This window comes from Stegodyphus dumicola, chromosome 10 (assembly GCF_044657685.1).
Source record: "Stegodyphus dumicola isolate Sdum_Otavi_A_Nest chromosome 10, ASM4465768v1".
NCBI lineage: Eukaryota > Metazoa > Arthropoda > Arachnida > Araneae > Eresidae > Stegodyphus > Stegodyphus dumicola.
This window is the reverse complement of record NC_140777.1, coordinates 156880325-156902497: the sequence shown is the minus strand read 5'-3', so window position 1 is coordinate 156902497 and position 22173 is coordinate 156880325. Positions and strand designations below refer to the sequence as shown.

General features: G+C 32.8%; 1 protein-coding gene and 1 long non-coding RNA gene across 3 annotated transcripts in view; one reads left to right on the top strand and one right to left on the bottom strand.

Annotated features, from left to right (window-relative positions):
• LOC118191208 (flotillin-1-like) overlaps positions 1–22173 on the top strand; it is a 193936-nt gene that overhangs the window by 127631 nt on the left and 44132 nt on the right. The gene's annotated exons all lie outside the window — the stretch shown is intronic.
• Positions 45–20390, bottom strand: LOC146995165 (uncharacterized). Its single transcript, XR_015043587.1, has 2 exons — positions 20169–20390; positions 45–442 (listed from the first exon to the last, which is right to left on the bottom strand). It is a non-coding gene; the product is annotated as an uncharacterized LOC146995165 (long non-coding RNA).

Below are 22173 nucleotides of genomic sequence, written 5' to 3'. Positions count from 1 at the left end.
AGGGAAAGATATAAGCTTCAATCAATGAATCATTACTACTGAAATTAAATTGTTAAAATTATTTTATTCAAAAAATTTTACATAAATTTGTACTTGCCAACCTGCAGATTAAATTTTAGGGGCTTTAACATTTTATTGCATCCAATGATCTACATTTACAATTAGCTGAACTCCTTCCACCACTAAGCCATATGGCTGTGGTAACAGTGCACCTGCTGCAGTGGCAACAGAACTGAAAGCCACGTCTCCCAACAGTTGCGGAGCAGCTTCTTCTGCAGGAGCATTCAAATATCTCGATGCCATAGTTACCAATGAAAACAGAAGCAGCGAAGTGGTGAAGAGAGCCATTCTTTCCTCTGAAAATGAACTGTTTCTGTTTACAACGATTGAAATTTTATCCTTTTCTTTTCGTTCAGTTCGTAGTTAGTCGTCGTGAAAGAACCTGAAAATAACAAAAGATAATAAATTCAAATCACAAGAAACATAGCAATTTACATGTTTCCAAAACTTCTGCGGGTTACTTGCTTAGGAAGTTTTGTGCTTTTCATGTGTAACGCGAATGCGAGTCATTATCTCTTAATTTCTCTGAGAAAATATTCATTCCCTTAGGCGGATAGTTCTCCATGCTTTGCAGTAATTAAAATCATCTAATCCAAAAACTGCTCGATCCTACCAATGGCTGAGGATGTAAGTCCACTTACTTGATACCAGGTATTTGAACTGGGTTTCAGATCCCAGAGGATAAGCTGCCTGCTTGAGAATTTTCGTGATGTTCCTATAAATAACATGAATACGGGAAATTTTCCTTTAAAAAGTAGCATTAGGAAAGAATGCTGCGCCTAGAGTCCTAACCTGTTAGCGAAAGCTTGTATTTGAAGACAGCTTAAAGCTCGGATGGAGGAACTTTATTGAACAAATGCGCTTACATGTTCCAGTGATAAAATTCAAGAGGAGACCAAAAATCATCTAATAAAACAATGAATACACGAAATACACGAAAACGTAGAAACTTCCATGCTGGTTAAAAATTTATCTTTTAACTGTCGATAAATAAGATACAAAACTGAATTCTGCAAAAGAAGAAATGCTATAGTTATTATAAAGGGATTTTTGCTTAGTGTGCAACTAAGAGTTTGTTTCTGTACGCCATTCTAAAAGAATATGCACTTGCTGTACTGACTAATTGAACTTGCAAAAGAAGGAAACAAATTCGTTTAAATTGAAGAAAAAGTTTAGAAAGCTAGGAATTTTCTCATATAAGGTGAGGAAGGCACACTTAGTTCTATTACTTTCATAAATTCTTTGTCCAGCTTTCTTCCTTCTGATTACCGCGGGTGCTAACATATGGGCCAAACATCGAGCTCGATGGGGAACAAATGATGCTAGGACGCAAGCCAATGACTAGTAGTCACAGAGGAAATGCTGGATATATGAGATGGGAGGTAGGACTGCGCTGTTGCAAAATAGCTCCAGGAAGATTTCATAGGAGTAATATAACTTTTGGTATCAAGACCTGACTAACATACTGTTGCCTGTTTACAGTGTCTACGAATGAAATATGTTATAACGCCAGATTGCGTTAGATTGTGACAGTCTTTCTGGATTACATATGAGGCTCTGTAACGTAACCTTTCAGATGTTGTTTCACAGTGTAAGTGGAGAATGAATGTCTAGGGGGGGGTCTTCGGTTTAGTAACTGCACCGAAAATCGTCAGCAAACTTGATATGAATCCTTTTAGTGTTCAGTATCTAGTTTAGTTAGTCTTCGCATCATTGATGTCACTAATATAGTATATAGTACAGAGTCAAAGAGAATGAACAATACGCCTTCGCTGCAGCATTCTTTGACAAACAGAGCTGGCAGTCATTGTTTAATATGCCATTTTCGTCCATTATTGTGATAATGCTGTATTCGTTGGCCCATGATTCATTACAATGTGTCTATCTTCCCTTCTGAGGTTGTTCTAGATGTTCCTGATTCTACCCGGAGATGCGGCGAATTTTTTTTATATTCGTTATGCATAACGGATCCTGTACACGTAAACTATAGCAAACTATACTAGTGCTTCTCTCAAAATGAGCCGCGATCTCACTCTATGAGAAACATAATTTCATTTCGGTAATTCTATCCCTTTAAAAATCACGTTTAGTGACAATTTTGATAAAAAATCTTAAACACCAGTGCATAACGTGCGTGTTACTAATTAACCTGTAGCAACTAGCCCCTAATTCTTCAGTATTTGCTTCAAAATTTGCCTCTGAGATGTTGTTCCAAAAGCAACAGAAATGTATCAGACGATACGTTTGGATTAAAATAAAAAATATAGACAAATTTTAATTTCTTCAAAGTGATTGCTTTATATTTTAAAGAAGGATTTTATTCAAAGAATTTCGCGTAATATATTTGTAGTGAATTTCTAGCCCTTTCTTAAAATATATGCCAAAGTTTATCCAAAATTTTAGCTCTTTCTTACAATAGATGGTTCGGACAAACAATGTTTGAACAACACAGGTGTAGGTCTGTAAATTTCAGGTTTTAATTTCTAAAATTAGAAGTGTCGGAGCCCTGAGGAAGAACGTCAGGAAGGAGGAGTAAGAAGAAATAAATAAACAGAATGACTAATAGAATCATTAAAAATGAAAATTAAAAATATATAAAAAATCTGAAAGGTCTCAGATTTTAAATTACGTTCAAAGAGGCGTTTTTTTAACATTTTGTGTGTTACATTTATTTATTAAATATCATGCTCTTCGCACTTAAACCATAAATTTATATTCGACAGCAATATCGCAAAATAATTTTAAAATGAGCATATCTCTAGAATTTCCGATACTATAAGTCTCACGCACTGACGATAATTTTTTTTTTCCGTACATTGTTGGCATTGTTCGCTTAGAAATCGTTGAGTTTCTTAATCAAAAACTCATAAATGCTTTACAAAATATGAAATAGATAATAAAACAAATTTCAAATTCAAATTAGGGCTTTTGCATGCCCATATTCTATGGAAGATTACGTTATTCAAATTCTGATGGCTCTAGGTACCGTTGTTTTATCACAATAGGAGAAACATGCATACATTCATGCAGATTCTTCATTATTTAATTTCTTTAAATACAATACAGGGCGATAATATTTGGTGACAACAATTTGAAAAGTGAAACAACGCTTATTGTGAATCGACGCAAAATGCCAAAACGAAATCAATAGTCCTGGGCGAATTGCCCCTTTGGACTAATAATTTAAAAAAAATTTGAAAACTTTCAGATTTTACATTACGCCCAAAGAGGCATTTTTTTAACGTTTCGTAAGATACTTTTATTTATTAAATATCATATTCTTCTCACTTAAACCCTAAAATTCAGTCCAACGGGAATATCGCAAAGTAATTTTAAAATGAGCAAATCTTTAGAATTTCCGATACAGAGTCTCGCGCTGGAGATAAGAATGTTTTTCTGTTCCGTATAGTGTTCATTGCTCGCTTTGAAATCGTTGAGTTTGTTAGTAAAAAATTCGTTAAAGTTTTACAAAATATGAAATAGATAATAAAAACAATTCAAATTTCCAAATTTGGGCTTCCAGATGCCCATATTCGGGTGGAAAAGTACGTTATTCAAAATTGGATGGCTCTAGGTATTGTGGTTTTATTACCGTTGGTTCTTCATTTTTTAATTTCTTTAAATATAACACAGGGCTGTAATATTTGGTGGCAACAGTTTGAAAAGTCAATCGACATTTAAGGTTTTCAACGTAAAATGCCAAAACAAAATTAATAGCCCTTCTGGGCTAAAGCCCTTTGTGCTTAAAAAATTAAATAATCATTAAAATTATTAAAAATTAATGATTAAAGTACTTAATGTTAAAATTTAATAAAATGGAAAGAGATAAATTAAAATTTAATAAGCGATTTTTAAAATAATTAATTACTAAAAATAAAATTTTCGAGATCAAATGTCTACTGAAATTGTTGTTCAGTTACATAAAAGAAGTGCCGAAGCCTTCTTATTGAGGGCTCCGATGCGCTCCAGCTAGAATTGTGATTTATCCCAAAATCTAAGAAGTTCCGAAGCCGCGTTCCGATGTGTTCCGGCGTAATTTAAGCTCCGGTAAATGTTGGTTACATGCATTCATTGTAAAGATGACACTTTGTTCCGCAAAGAATGTATGTTGCTGTGAATATAACTGCTATTTTAGTAATTCAAATTATTACACCTATATAACATTAATTTTAAAACCAATTTAATATGATGTAATGAATAAAATAAAAAGACATACCTTTTCTTTCAATTTTTTGTAATCATAGCAAATATATATAAGAGAGTGTATCTTACATCAGGTTTAACTGCGATTTACAGCTAGATAAAGTATCCTTAAATATCATAAAACGGATAGTTATCAAAATAAAAATGACAGTGCAGGCAAAAATAACAACGTCGTATAGACTGGAAGTATTCTTTTACGCTAGCCAAGAAATTACTTATCGAAGTGCTTTCATAGCACTTTTTAAAAGGGTCATTGCAGATAAAGGTTTGCACTTGAGCGTGAAACAAAGTATTACCGCACATATTTTTAAATCCTAGCGTTCACAAACGGGTTGCGCACAATCCCACCGGTTTGCTTTATTATCCAAAGGCTCGTAGCTTTGAGCTCACAGATGATCTTCCGATATTTGAATTATCATAACAATGTTTTCATAATGGAATAGCTGACTACCCGATACATCCGCTGCCCAGTCAATATAGTGTTAGTGACCCTGAATGCTATACCGATGAACACAGGCTGGAATCCCAGAGAAGGCATGGATGTTCATATATTAACATCCATGCCTTCTCTGGGTTTGTAAGGGTATAATGTCTGTGCGGCAAGATGGCACTCAAAATACACGGTGAGTCAAACATCCCCTCTAAAGGTTGGTGGTAGTAGTAGAGGCGTGGCAGACCCTCGGATTACCCTCGGGGTGATCCCCACCCCAAACTGGGAAGGAAGCTTAACAGTTAACTACGTTCAGCAATACGTCAATCATCTGCGGTACTATAGAGGAGTTAGCTTAACTTCTACCTATTTTGCCCCATGTATCCATGAATGTCAAACTTCTACATCCATTCTCTAGAAATACCTTTTTTTATTATGCAGTTATCTGCTTAGCATTCCATCATGTTTATGACATCCTACCTAGAATAAAAAATGACAATGGCTTGCGCAGTATATAAAGTAAATCACAAATACTGCATAAAAGTATGCAAAAATTCATGGTGCAGCGCTTTTAAACTGATGTGAGAGATAAACAATAAGCATCACTAGTAAATTACCATTATACAATTACATTAAGTCATTTCTTTAGAAACTATACATCGCTTTGCATAACCGCTTGGCACAGAATGAGTACTGGTACTTATAAATTTCAGGGTGAGAGGTATATCTCAAAATTAGTCTCCCTGACATGGTTCGGCTTTTAGGAATTAAGACAAAGAGAGTAAAAAAAAAAAAAAAAAAAAAAAAGGTGTAAAAAATCACTTTTCCTGGATCAAAATCTATTGAACGATTTCGTAACATGGCACGTATATTGTGAAGAAGTAACTATGTTAATGACATTCTTCTCTGTTTTTAGACGTATGAGAAAATATACATTCAGACCATCCAAGTAAAATGACAACAATAAGTAACACTGTTGTGGCCAATCCTGCTGATCCAAGTTTAAGAGGGAAGAGTTTGCAGGTGTTGTTGGCAAAGTCCTCGGCCACCACAAAACTGACGGTAATCCATCGAACTCCCTCGCGACATATCTTGCTTGTCCAGTTAACTAAACAGCCAACCATAACAGGACGTCTATTCTACGCTTCGAGAGTCGGTTGCAGTTGGTGGGCCGCTAGATGTCGCTGCTATTAAAAAAACAGTGCCCAACATCCCATATTCTGTGTGTACGGAAGTTGTGGAAATCGCGGGAAAAAAAGGTTGTCGTCAATCAACTGTTGACGATTCAAAGTAGATGATGACCTTGTATGTGTTTACACGGCTAATTTTTTCGTAATTAAATGAAGAACACGGTTGTAAGTCAGCTGCGAATGTATAAAAAACATGACGATACTTTTGCTCTTCCAGAAGATGTTTTCATAGCATATTTTAGACTGCCAAAATTTATAGTTATTTTAAATTGCCATGAACTGAAAGAGTTATTGGAGCCACATTCAGGAATCAAGAACGCAATTTCTACTGAAAGAAAGGTTATTTATAACTTTTTCTGAAATTATGTATATATATATTAATTTTTCTATTTAACTTTTTAAGTTTTAGTTTAACTATATTTTAACTTTAGTTTAAATTCAATTAAAAAAAATTTCTTCCAAAAACTTTTTTTCGATTTTTCAATTTTTTTAATCTTTTCGAATTTTAATTGAAAATTTGGAAACATTTACTGGAACATTAAACTTTTTTACATATCTAAAAATTTTCACTCATTACTTCCATATCTACAATCTGGCAGTTAGCAACAACGTTTTTCCTTCAAACAAAACATACATTTTACATTACATTAGGTTTGCAGCTATGTTTTCACAATATACACTCTTAGACAAAAAAAAAAAAAAAAAAAAAAAAAAAAACGAGCACCGAGAATATATAAAGAAAATTGTTGGACATAAATTGATATGCATACAGGTTTCGACGGAAAATGCAAAATTTTACATTTTGGCTGCCAATGAATGAACGGTTGTTGCTACAACACATCTGATCTGCGCAACTGGCAGGATATTTAAGAGGAGAAATTACGATTCCAGGTCATAAATTCTTCACGAATTTCATTCCGTGTACTCTTGTAGTCAGTAACTATACCTCGCATACAGATTCGCGAACGATATGGGCAGATGTCAGAATTTGAGAGAGGTCGTATAGCGGGCTCAAAGAAGCCGGTTGGTCTTATCTGCGAATAGCTCGACATTTGAGCAGAAGCGATGCCATTATCAGACGATTTTGGCAGAAATGGGTGAACCATGTCTTCAGAGCGGCACTCACAGGTCCAGATGCATCATTATCATCGATTGTACGTGCAACTAGTACTTCAGTGACCGCAAGGAACATCATAGATGGCTCACAGAAAGGGGGCTGAGGTCACGGCGCCCCTTGCGCCGACTACCATTGAACAACGTCACCTGAACAACGTCCTCTGAACAACGTCAAACCCGTTTGCAGTGATGTCGGGCTCATTCGCACTGGAATGCCACTGACTGGAGTAGAATAATCTTCAGCGTTGAATCCCGCTTTGAACTGAGCCCCGATGACCAGCGAAGGCGAGTCTGGAGACGCTCCGGAGAGCGGAGTGATACCAAACTGTCTTCCGGCAGACAGACCGACAACCAGAAGTGATGGTCTGGGGTGCCATTTTATTTCATAGTAAGACCCCTTTGGCTGTCATCCGTTGAAAACTTACAGCACAGGGGTACGTCGACTAAGTTCTAAGGCCCGTTATGTTGCCCTTCAAGTCACGCCACCTGGGCTTACATTTCAGCAAGATAATGCACGCCCCCCACTGCACATGTTTCTATTGCTTGCCTTAGTGCTTGCCAAACATTACCTTGGCCAGCAAGGTCGCCGTATCTCTCTCCTATTGGGCACGTTTGGAGCATTATGGGCAGGGCCCTCCAACCAGCTCGGGATGTTGACGATCTAACGCGTCGCTTGGGCAGAATTTGCACGATATCCCTCAGGAGGACATTCGCAACCTCTATCAATCGATGCCAAGCCGAATAGCTGCTTGTATAAAGGCCAAACGCGTTATTGACTTTTTCACTTTGTGAAGCTCTATCATTTCAATAAATCATCCAATTTTTCTCAAACTGTAATCATTTCTTTTCCTGTACATATACATCACTTCTACCGATTTTCGTCCCATTCGAATAACTCCTTCTTGGTGTGTCGTTTTTTTTTTTTTTTTTCCTTAAGAGTGTATAACACAGGTATTAACTTTACGCTACTCAGTATAAGCGCCCTATATTTTCACAGGTAGCAGCAATAAACAACTGAACCTCACATTGTTTAGCACTTTCACTGCTTCACCACTTTCTCGCGTACAAAAATATAATTTTAATTTTCGCGTACAAAAATAATACAAAAAAGGCAAGTAAATAGTAAGTTAAATTGAAACTTACTATTTATTTGCATTTTTTGTATTATTTTAGAGAAAGTATTTATTATATTTTCGATATTATTTTTCAATTTTTATAATGTCTAGATAATTTATTTTTGCATAATCCGTGTCGGAGAAGTGCCAGAATAGGCTAGGGTTTCTAAATTAATTTGGATGTATCCTCTTAATTTCAATGTACTTTTTATGAATAATTTGTTTTGTGTGAATTAATAAATTTCTTGAAATTCTTTTAAAGTTAAATTTCTCATTTAGGCAATTCACTACTTTTGGTTTTAATTCTTTACCCATGCCTATAAGGTTGACGAAAGTCAAACTGAATAGTTGAAGAGTTAGGTTTGAAGGCAACTTACTCTTGAAAAGATCTGTCACCTGCCTGCTCAACAATTATTCACTTTATGCAACATAATTTAGTCTTAAAAATTTCTTTTAAATTTTTAGGATTAGTTTATGGATCATTAAATACTTTTTTCATGTATTAAGATCACTTCATTTACTTACGCTTTCTGAATTTGAATGATATTGCAAATTATTTCTCAGTATTAATTAATTTTTATTTGTTTAAATTTGAATTTTCATAATTTAAAATTTTAATTAGCTTTATATGAATGAGATAATGTTTTTTTATTTGTTAAATTCAAATTTTATTACTTGCAGCAAAAATGTAGAAGATAATAAGTATTTATCTAGCACATAGATCTTCAGTTAATAATAAAATAGACATCCGAAAAGAGTCTACTCGATTTATGTACAGCAAGAATTAAGTTTATTTTAAAATATAACAGTGAAATACTCGTACATTACGAAAAATATTGTGAACACAATAAGCAGTGTCGTTCATTATTACGCGAAATTCACACTGCTGTAAAATAAAAATGAAACAAAAAAAAAAAAGTATTACAGAACTATAAAAAAGTCTTATAATGTGTTTTAGTAGTAGTCTTCCACTACTAATGTGATACTTTTGTAATTATTTTTAGCCCAAAGGGCCTTAGCTCAGAAAGACTATTAATTTAGTTTTTGGCATTTCGTGGCTTTTCACTATAAATGGCGTTTCATTTTTCAAATTGTTCCCATCAAATTTCATCACCCTGTATTAAAGAAATTAAACAATGAAGAATCTGCATAAATGTATGTATGTTTCTCGCATTGTGATAAAACAGCGGTACCTAGAGCCATCAAATTTTGAATAACTAATATATTCGGGTAGAGGATTACTCCACCCGAATATACGCACCTGAAAGCCCAAATTTGGAGCCGGGAATTTGTTTTATTATATATTTTTATATTTTGTAGAGCATTTATGAGTTTTTGATTAAGAAACTCAAAGATTTCATAGCGAGCAACGGCAACACTGTACCGGGGGGGGAATTCATTATCTCCAGCTCGCGAGACTGTGTATCGGAAATTCTAAAGATATGCTCTTTTTAAATTATTTTGGATATTGCTGTTGAATTGAATTTTATGGTTTAAGTGCGAAGAACATGATATTTAATAATAAAGGTAACACGCAAAACGTTAGGAAAACGCCTGTTGGGCGTAATATAAGTTCAATGGGACTTTGTCCCTGAAAGACTATTGTTTTCGTTTTTCGATTTTGCTTTGAATCCCTATAAACGGCGAATCACTTTTCATACTGTTGCCACCAAATGTTAGAATCCTGCATTATATTTTAAGAAATTAAATGATGAAAAATCTGCATAAATGTATGTATATTTCTTGCATTGTAATAAAACGACTATATATAGAGCCATCGAATTGTGAATGACGTAATCCTCCTACGAATATGGGCATGTGGAAGACCAAATTTGAAATTTGGAATTTGTTTTATTATCGATTTCATATTTTGTAAAACTTTAACGAATTTTTGAGTAACAAAAACTCAACGATTTAAAAGCGAGCAATGACAACACTCTACGGGGGGGGGGATCTCCAGCGCGCGGAACTGTATATCGGAAATTCTAAGGATATGCTCATTTTAAAATTATTTTGCGGCATTGTTATTGAACTGCATTTTACGGTTTATGTGCAAAGAACATGATATTTAATAAATAAAGGTAACACACAAAACGTTAAAAAAAAACGCCCCCTTGGACGTAATTTGAAATCTGAAATCTTAAAGATTTTTTTTTTTTTTTTTTTGTGTGTGTGTGTGTGATTTTATTATGATTTAAAACTAGTTTCTAAGGGAAACAGGCTCGTATACACGTTGCACATGAGGAAAACCACGGAAACGCCCATGCAGCCGCAAAATAGTTCGTGGGATTCTCGAGTTTGTTAGGGTTTGATAGGGTAACGAATATGACAGCATTTTTAGCAATACTTTGTTCGCTGGGTACTTACTCCTTAAGCACAATTAATTTGCTGTCGTAAAAGACATCGACTGCTGTTTTAATTTTTGATTTCAATCTAGAAATATTTCGGCTTTCGATCGGTTTTTATCTTTGGCTTTTGACTTCTCGATTTCGACTCGCCATTTTGTTATTTCGAGTCAAGGGCGGCTATCTACCGCAATTCTAATGTCTCAACATTTGTAAAGATGATCTTCGGGAAATATGCGTTTCTTTCAACAACAGCAAGCTTGCGATTGAACGATTCAAGTGATTCAGTTTACGACTAAAATTAAGAGTTGTTAGCCAGAGATACGAACTTCAGATTAAATATTTATGAAGGTTTTTAATTTCCGATTTTTATTTAATAATTGCGCCACATTTCATAATATTATATTCAGCATATTACTTTTTGAAATTACTACTCTAGAGTTATACTTTACTGCTATACGCCGTGTTCACGAAAATTTTCATAACGAAATTTTCTGAACTAATACTTCCAATAGCAAAAATGATTTAAATAACAAATTCATGATATGGATATTTAAACTTAAAAAATCAATTATATTTAGTAAAAACTTACACTTGTTCCACAAAATGAAACAAAAAAAGTTTAATTCTTGTAAGATAATTAAGAGGTCGTGCGCAAATTGAACAGCGAAATGTTTGCCGTCAAAAATGAAATATCAGCTTACAGAAAAGTTTCTGCTATTAATAGATTAAGTGACAAGCATTGCTATGCAAACTGTTGTTAAAAATATTTATTATTATAATTTTTTTTCAAAAAGATCTTATTCGCAGAATTTTACAAAATTCATAATAAAAAAATGATGGCAGTCTTCAAAATTGTCGCATAACCAATTCGTGACATTATTTGCATGAATTAACATTTGAAGAATATTTCTAATTTGATAATTTTTTGTGTAGTTCTTAGATAATGATTCTAAAGTTATAAAACTGCTTCAGAATATTAAAAACGTATTTTTAGAGTTTTAAAACTTCTAAATTACTTGTGTGAAAATTTTTTCTGCAGACCATTCGTAACAAAATTATAATGTAAAGAAAGTTACAAGCTAAAAAAACACAAAAGAATATTACCGAACGACATTAATGGGAAAAAAATCAACCTCGAATTCTAAATTATCTTTTCATCAATACCTCAAGAAGGGCGAAAATGTTATTTCGAATGATATATATTTAAAAAATACTAATATACTATATATGTTTAAAAAAGTGGTTTTTTTTACTCAATAAAAAATACTAATATACTATATATATTTAAAAAAGTGTTTTTTTGACTCAATAAGTGGCTCACCAGCGGCCGAGTTATAAAAGTGCTGAACACTGATAGCTCAAAACAGGTTAAACATCGGCGAATGAGATGGTTGCATGAGCGTTTAACGAGCTTTCTCCATTTGTAACGTGAATACGAGACAGTTTTTATCAAAATCTATGTATGAAAGCATCCCGTCCGTTAGGCATATAGCTATCGCGGCTTTCCAATAATCAAATAATCCAAATCAAATATACAGGCTAAAATAATTTATTTCTCGTCATTTCTTTCAGAAATGCTTTCGTGTTCAAATAGATTAGTATAATTCTCTCTGTTCACTTACCTCAGCTTTTTATATAGTTTGCGAACAAAGCTTGTGTGAAATGTATGCTTCTCCATACTAAATCGAAACCGTTTCAAAAATTTATCATTGAAATATTTTATATACTCGATGTATTTCCGTGACAGAAATTCGAATTTTTTTAATTCGCCACTAGAGGCACTGCAAGCTTTTTGAATCGATAACTGAAAGCTAGTTTCCTATTAGCAGACCTTAGTTCTGCAGCTCCACAGCATTTCAGTCAAAAGTTAAAAGAATGTAGAAGGATTAAATGGCAACTCTGTATCTATACATTTTCATTTTATTTTTCAAAATTTAGAATTTTACTTGACGTTTTTTCCAGCATAAATTCGAATACCATTTAATTCAGGGGTATTTCTTTTGTAAATATTAAAGCAGTATTGAAACTGCGTTATTACTAGATAAAAATTTGGATGCTTTGAATTCTACGAACATAGGATTTCATTCTCATATTTTCAATAAACCCTAAAATCAGTATTTTGCATTATTTGATATGTTTAATATTTCAAGAATATATTTCTAGAAAAGTATTTTAATATTTACATTTAGATTTTAAAGATTAAGATAAATATAAATTGAGTTTTCATCTCTGAAAACGAAACTGAGCGTACGTTTCTGTAGTAACATTTAGTTGCAAAAAATAAACAGTTGTTGCCAAACTGATTTCGTATAACTGAAGTTTAAAAATATATTGTGATTTAAAAGTCGAGAAAGAACGCAGAAAACATGCAATTTATTCAATGGGTTTGTTTGCGTAAAAAGTAGTTACGAAACTGCAAACATTTCAAAAGCGTGCGAAAGCAGAGTTACAAACACATGCGCCTTGCTGGTAGAAAACTATAGGGAATTAAATTTGAATTTAAAGAATTTTAGTTTTTCGATAGTAGTGTTTGAAGCGTAAAGAATGTAACAGACCATTTTAATGCAATCGCCTGAATTCTGTTTTATTGAAATTGACCGTAAGTTTCATACGTTAATGCACACTAATTAAGTTTGGAAACACTAAGAAAGTAGGTAAGTTCCGAAAGCTTTATAATTCTTATTTTTTATAACATTTTAGTTCTTAATTAGGTTTTCTGTGCTTCTTTAATAAACAAGAATAATCAGTTTTGACTATTAACCTACAGTGATCTGCGGGCTGTAGATAGTGCTCATTCATTTAAACGTGAGGACAGACAGCATACAATCCGTGTTACAGAACCATTCATGTAACATTGGAAGTGAACCTCTGATGAAAACACATTGAAGTATACGTAAAACAACCATAATATATATTGAATAGCGAATACATATGTGAATAATAGGGTGAACATGATATATTGTGGTTATCAATCTTTTTCGCCATGCATCTCTTTCATCATCTCCAGCTCCCTTTTTTCCAAAACTAAAAAAATGCACAGGCATTAATTCAGATTTAGCTTACCTTTTAAAGTGTTTAACAAATTAAACAGCAAAATGTACAGAAAATGTTGATAAACTTGACTAACTAATACTTGAATCATAAAATAAATAAATCTAAATAATTAACTTCTAAATAAAAGACTGACCGCATTCCCTTATGAAATTATGAAATTCCTCACTGGTAGAAAAACTCTGCTATATATGATACATATGTGTTTAATGATGAACTTATACATATGTGTTTAATGATGAAGTATTTTCTTGCATTTCAGTCAACATATTAAATTTAAAAAAAAAAATACATGTATGTGCACACAAAACGTCATATGTATTGAATGATTTGTTGTAATGACTTAATTAGTCACCACATCTTTTTTCCTAAACATACAAAACATACAATGTTTTCCTTAATATCTGTCAGTGAAATATATATGCTTTATAAAATTTTTGTAAATGCTCCCACTTTTTTAAATGCACTATGAAATTAATTTTGGGTCGGGTAGCCCTGGACAAATAGTGACTGTGAGAGGGAAAAATGCCATATCACTCAGTTGGTCACAGTACAACATGACAGTCAAATGTTTTGAAACATAAATATGTCTCATAGGTTAGTTATTCCAATACAGGAAAAAATAAAATAAAATAAATAAATAAATTGGAAAAATGTTTCATTGACAGAAGTTACTAAAAAAACAACACTATTATAACAGATAAGAAAAATACTTATAATTTAAAGATAGCTGACACACAGCAATCTGACCTACGTTAGTTCAAATGAGTTTTTGTCTTTATTCCGGAATTTCCACATAATTCACATAAATAAGAATCAAATGAAGTTGATTTTCATTTATTCGCTGGAAGTGTTAAGGCGCATATATCCTTCTACAAAAAATTATTTGGCTTGTATTGTTGTCTTATAATGAAAGAAAAGTACATTTTATGTTTGAATCTCGTTACCAATATCTAGTATATTTGCCATTGCATTGTCTTTGCGAACGGAAAATCTAAAACCCATCCACCAAAAAAAGTTCTGTCGAGAGCTGATGGCAGAAAGGTTTGGATTTGCTCCCGGTATACTGTCGGTAAAAATTATTAGAATGAAACTTAGGTATACAGCTATTGTGTTCTTTGCCTTTGTTAAATAAATCATTCTAAACAGAAGTTATTTTTCTAAGATATGGACTACAGACGCTAAGCGTAATTTCTAACCATATTCTTTACACTGAAAGATTCTGAAGCTTTACGAATCATTTTTGCAATGCTAGATGCTTTACATTTGAGCCACATTTATTTATTCGCAGCATTAGGCAGTAACCGCATTATATTCGGAACTGTGTTATATATAAAGAAATATAACAGGTATTTCATTACATTTATGAAGGAAAATTACCATATTTAATCGCATAGTTTTCCCTCTCTCTTCCCATTAGTCTTTTAACGCTAGGTTCTGAAAATTTTAAAAATATTTGCATAATTCTCCCCGTCTTCCAGCGTAGGGTTTTTACCTGTGAAATTGTATTCCATTGAATATTTTTATTTTCAATTATATTCAATTAAGTATATTCAATTTGCATTTGCATTTTTTTCATTAGAATTTCATCTATTTTATTCTCCATTACATTTGAAATGTATTTTGTGCAGATTTTTCTTTAAGTTACTCGGATGTCCAGGTGTTCTTAAATTTAAGAAACTTTTCAAACGTGTGCTTTCCATTTACTTCTTTTATTTACGTTTCAGTTAATTGTAGCTTTACCTACTGCTGAGCGTTCATTTTTCGAAATTTAAGTCTTTTGTTAGTCTCATCTTTTCCTTTCTTCCTCTGATGTGCCTCTTGGGAACTGCGCTCAAGTCTCATTATGTAGACTGGGGCCTTATATGGTAACTGACTCAGATACGCCACGGAACACTTTGCGCGACCTGTCCGGCTCTATTACTATCAGATATCGGTTCAATATCCGTTAGATATTGTAACGTTTATATTATTACGTATTCTTATTGGAATGTATTTTTTTAAAGAAAAAATAAAGTGACAGATGCCAGTAGTTTATCCATGACTAGTCTCTACTTATTATGCTCTTACCGTAATCCGTTCTTTGGAAATTAAATTACTCGCATAATTTTCCTCTATTCGGTGGTGTAAACATCTGCTCTATTCGGTGGTGTAAACAGTAAAACTCTTAGTTTGTTCCTTAAACGAAAAAAATGTGAGTTTCAACATTAAATTAAATCTAAATCGAGTTTTAAAAAACTAGTTTCGCCATATTATACTGTCATATTCAAACGATGTAAATACAAAATTTGAATGCGAAACTTATCATTTTGTCTGTATCATTGTTTTCAAAATGTGTTTACTTCATCATAACCAAATGCGAAACTTATCGGGAAGTTGTTTAAAAATCGATGACAATCTTTCGACCATAACGACAAACACCAACAGTGAGCTAAATATAATTTTATAAAAATCAACGTAGGCAGGTAGATCTAAAAGTTTCCGATCTGATATGCATCTAAAAAAACAGTCCATTTTTCAATTTATTTTCCACAATCCAGCTTTAAATATCATCTCCGTGTACTTTTATACTCTTTTTACGTGGTTTAATGAGCAAATCTATGCCTCTGAAAAAGTAATCTGTAGTTTTGTCGGCAAAATGTTTCATAACTGCTTTTTTTATGCCATCATGATCATTAAATCTCCACGAAAATAACAATCACTTGAAGATAAATATAGGTTTTTAAGGAGTATAATTAAGTTCTTTAAACTCTCATTTCTTTACTGATTATTTAGTAGCGATGACTAAATGAACAAGAGCATCATCATGGAGATGAAAAATTTTGCGGCTACAGCACTCTACAGCATTCTTCTCTAATTCCGTTTATACAAAAGACTTGCAAAATATTCACCATTAACCGTTATTTTTCTTTCCTGGGGATCCCTTAGCTATTCTTCATTGTTTATTGACGTATCTTTGCTCTTCTTAGTGGTACTTCACTCAGATAAACCCTTCTTTTGATAGATGATCATACTATAGGACAATTATTTCATCACTTTTCATAATAGACTTTATTTCTCTGATTTGCACTGTAAAGGTCCGACAACGGTTCACATCAAATGAAACGTTGCTGTTTTTGAATTGCTGAAAGAAGTCATTGTACCCATTTTTCAGATATTTCCTGCAAAGTATCTGAGATTCATGCGAAGATGTGCACATAGAATGAGTAAAACAGAGTTGTTTTAAATCCAGTCTTGCTGTTTCGCCTTCTTTTAATCTTCTATTACTCAACATTTCTTCCTACACACGAGCAATAATTTTTACTCTGAATGTCTTCAGGAGCAGATTTGCATGACAATTCACTTCTACAAATGCTTATCTCGTTCGAAATTGTGCTATCCTTTCTGTCACTGTGATCGTCATATGCATGATTCAAGTATTTTATTTCTTTGGGGTTAAGACCCTCTTCATTCAAAAAATTTAATCATAGAACGACGCTGACTTTTAAACATTTCAGCACATTACTTCATTAAGCTGTCAAAAAGGAACGCAGGCCGATTCCGACCATACTGAAAGAGGAATTTTTTGCCAAATAATTTTTGATATTTGAGGTCGGAAATTTTTGGATCTATCTATGTACGTCTCAGATACGACAGTACTGAAGCTTTGATTCAAGATGATCGTAGCATTCATTTAGCGATATATCATTAAGCAGTTGAGTGTTCCATTGGGCAGTGTGCACAATATCATGCATGTGCAACTGGGCTACCGAAAAATGTATATACGATGGCGACCTCAGAAACTTTAAAATGATCAGAAAATCTCGAGGATATGATCATCTTTCATATATCTTATATAGTTTATCGAAAAAGGAATTCCTGCACTCCCAGAAGGGTTGAAACGTGAGTGCCTCGTGCACCACCTAAGATAAAGAAACATCCTTCGTCACCCTCTTCAAAACAATTACATCTATAAAGAAAGTTATGGCGATGGCCTTTTGGGATCATCAGGGCGTGCTACTAGTTGATTTTCTCACCAAGGAAGCAACAACGAACGGTATTAGTTACTATGGTACAAAGGAGCGATGCAGGATAATGCCCGATGCCATGGAGCCACCATTAGGCATTATTTTTTATAGCGGCATTGGATGAAGCATTGGATTCCTCAACTTACACCCCGGGCTTGGCATCCACAGATTTTCCACTTTTTCTTTTTTTTTTTTTTTTTTTTTTTTTTTTTTTTTTGATGTTGTTTCACTTTAGAAGATGCATTCGGATGGAAGACGGCTCCCAATAAATATGGACTAGCAAAGGGGGAAAATTATGCTTCGGTGGCGGTCCTGATGATCAATCAAGAGCTCTAACCAAGAAACTAAATTAAATATCTGCAATACAAAGGGAAGCGTACTTTTGCTTCCCAATAAGATGTTCGAACTCTGAAAGATAGATCCCAGACTGGCTCCCAAGGTCCTTTATCACATTCAAGAACATTTGGTTTTATGTGATTACAGCAAAGACTCAAGGGCTATCTGCCTAAGGGTAGGGATGCCTTCGTGGGGGGATTTCTTAGGGAAGCTGGTTCGTATACACATTGCATATGGGGAAAACCACGAAAACGTTCATGCAGCCAGCTCGTTCACGGGATTCGAACCCTGGATAGAACTGTTTGTGTTCAGCGGCTGGACTGCTCGGCCGCTGGTGGGCTCAAGAACATTAGGGACATGGGAAATTCATGAACCGTGGGGATAAAGAAAAGGAACCCATGTTTGATCGTCCTCAAAATCTATAGTTTTATGCGAATTCTAATGTCATCTAAGGGGTTTCGGGGGTGTCTAACTTTAAATCTTACATTGGGGTGTATCTCTTCCATTCAGATGATTTAGCGTTGCTTAGAATAAAAATTCTTCATGATGTTTTCTAGAAATTGACAGAAAATTATACAAAACTTTTAAATAGTTTATAAAGGTTTAATTGCAGTTTACATAAAGTGTAAAGCAGGTTATACATTAATTCATACGCAGATAATTTATAAGTTATTGTAATTTCCTGTTTAAATTTTTTTTTTAAATTTTTCATTTATTTGGCTCCCTTTTTTCGCAGTTGTGCATCCGAGGTAAGTACTTTTCTTTTGCCTTACTTGTTATTTCGACTTCGTGTACATTTATATGTTCCCTAAAACTTATTCCCGTTTCCAAAAATAATTATCATAACTTAAATAAAGTAGAACCGAAACCCTCACTCTTAAGTTTCTGATAAAAAGAGTCTATTAGCGTTTAAACTAGCAACTGTAGACGTAAAAAGATAGAGATCGATATGCCAGTACAAGCAACACTGGAAATTTGGCATTACTGTGTTCTTTCGAAGCATTATTACGTTCTTTCTGCAAAAAAACTGCGTTTTGTTATGCATATTTTCTCGTTGACATTATTGACTTAAAAGGCTCTGTTTTAAGATGCATATATATGAAATCTTATTGGAAAATATTTTCACAACATTAGTTAGTTAGAACTGCAGCGTATAGACTGCAGTACAGTTCAAATTCTACCGTTATGCTTACCAAAGCAAATAAATAAGCAAAGAAATAATAATAATAATAAAAAAAAAGAAAATATAAATTAACTTTCCCGACCTACATTCCTTCCGTTGGGTTTTCTTGATCAATATTAAATCAGGCGTGTTAAATGATCCAGAGTAAAACATTATACCTCTTTTGTTACTAATGGTGAATTCTTGCTTTCTTGCGGTGACAGAATGTCAAATTAAAATCTCTTCGATTAGAATTAATTGTTGCACAAAAGTATTTTTTCAGGTTTTTAACATGACTAGTAAGGACGTACTTATACACACAGAAGCAAATTTATGATGTCACAAATCCCGTGTTCCGTTATCAATTAAAAACATGAGAAAACTTCGTAATGTATGTATTGCAAATGGTGGTCAATTTTTTGAATAAATCTTGAAAATATCAAACATTAGTTTTTATAAATGTCCATGATTAAAATGACTTTCTTTTCTCCCCGTTTTTCGTACCTACCGTGTTTTCGCATTTACATTTTACATTCCATTACGCACTATATTATGAAAATAGTTACCTTTGCCTTGTTCTCTCACTCTTAAATGCTGTGACCATATTTCCTGTCTAGTCATTTGGTAGGGTATTAGCAATAAATTTCCATACATTTTTTTTCCTTGTTAGGCATATTCTCACACTGAGCTCTCGTGATAGCAATTAATAACAGAGAAAATGCAGAAGCACTGCTATACTAATTGACTATCTGTACTTAAAAGATGATAACGAAACGATTTTATTGCCATTAGAACAGAATGGATGTTTTGCGTCCCATGGCACATGAGATGCATTTTAGTAAATTAACACAAAAGCTATTTTCCTAAACGATTTAGGATTTTTTTCTAATTACATGATATCCATTAAATAAGACAAAATACTTTTCTGAAAAAAGAAAACTGATGCGAAATAAAAAAAAAAAAAAAAGTTATAAATTTGCAAATGTGACCAAAGTCTCAAATTACACTAGCATATAAACGAGTTAACTTACTAAATTTAAGTTTGTTAAAAACTAGAACCATTATTCGAATTCAATTATTCCAAAAGGTGAAGAATGTTTTCTAGCATTTTATTAAAATTTATGGGGAAATATTATATGAAAGCACGTACCTTTGTTCCACATAGAACTAAACGGCATTCGTTAATCGCTAAAAATGTGAACTGAAAGTAAACTTGTTTATACTTTTGATGCTCTTTAACCTCGGCCCATGTAGAGGAATTGAACGAAAAGTGCTAGATAACAGGTCACTACTTGGATGCATCGGTCTCAAATTGCATGTGAATCGAATATCCGAGATAAAAACTGCTGACGTTCCCAAATCATTTCTTTTAAACAAAATTATAAAAAAAAAAAAATGTTAACAAAATGAATAATATTTAAAATACATTTTAAATTTCTCTTATTAAATATTTATTAAAACATACATAAACAATAATGATAATATTAAAACAAAATAGAATTCAAATTTATATTCATTTTCTATCTGAAATCTAAAGTTAAGAATTTCGAAGACATTTTTGTTTGTTACACTTTGTGCTTCAAATATACTAACAGCTAAATATTACATGTTCAGACTGATATTAATTTCAAATAATTCTCATATGTTTAATTAATCATAAAATAACTTACCCTGAAACTTTCGAAATTTTCAAAGAAAATTTCCTATGTGGGACAAAAGTTGAGAATAAATAATGACAATCTAGTTTCTCTTATTTGTTAAATTTTTTTTGGAAGCTCAAATAAAAAATGCACATGTTTGTATGTAAATAGTTATAAACTTCTTTATTTCTTACTACAACTTGACACTTTATGGCGTTTTGATTCTTATAAAGTTTGTAGTCTTGGAGAGAGATTACTAGAAATTGTCTTCATCACTAATAGATAGATGGTCATGTATCGATCAATCGGGTTCTTTTCTTGTTAATTACCGAATGAGAAAAGAGATATTTGTATTTAAATGTATTCCCAAACAAAGCGATTATTCTTACTTCAAAAATTCATAACTGAGCGTACTAATAAAAGTTATTAAAATCTGCATCTTCAAATATTTGAATAAGATTTATATCACATTGTTAATCAGTTGACTTCATTTGACTTCATTTTTAGATTTTCTAGTACGTTATTCATGTTTTTTTTTTTTTTTTTTTTTTTTAAGTATTAATGAAAATAATGTAAATTCGGACTTCAAATATCTAAAATCTTGAAATATTTGCTACACTACATTAGCAAATGTATACAGGGCCTACATAAAATTGCTTCGGGACCTGTATGTGGCCTGGGCCCACCCGTTTAAGACTTCTGTAGTAGTGCAAAAGTGTACGCTACAAACTATTAACCACAAAAGAAGTTCATGCGAAAATAAAACAATAGCAGAGAATCTGGAAAGTTTGGCATGCGAACCATACTGGATTGTCGGATTGAAATTATGTATTGCTGAAAAATGATTTTTTTACACGTTATCAAATATAATTTTGAATTTTCGTGCAGCAAAAATTTACAATTTATGGATGCCCTTTCTTATTTTAATTGTTCTAGTTGCCAGTTGTCTCGGTTTTTCAACACATTTTCCCCGCGTAGAGCACCAAATCTCCCGGTTTTAATTGTTTAGCTTTTATTAAGTAAAATGTTTCATAGAAATAAACGGGAAGTTTTAAATTAATGAAACTTACCAATATACCAATAACAATACCAATTCCAACTTAAAACTATACCAATTCCATTCCCCATCCCTAGTGATTTTAAACACAATGTTTCTAGCTACATTTTATTTATGTCACATTTCTTTTCATTAAACTTTTTCTATAGCATCTGCAGAATCAATTGAAGACATTTGTAGAGCTTTTTATGAAGATGAAAAATATGAGTTAATATTTGTATTTAATTTGGTTTTACATCAGTATACGGTACCTTACTCAGTTCAACGATATAGTAATATGTATACTAATTATTAATTTTATTTTCATCTGTATTAACTGTATCTTTAAAAGTACAGAAAACCCTTGTTAACACGAATCTCAAAGGACCGAAAAGTGAAGAGTTCATGCTAACTCGAAACTCAAATTTTATTTTTGGAATAGTTTTTTGTACACATTAACCCTTTACAATATAGTTGCT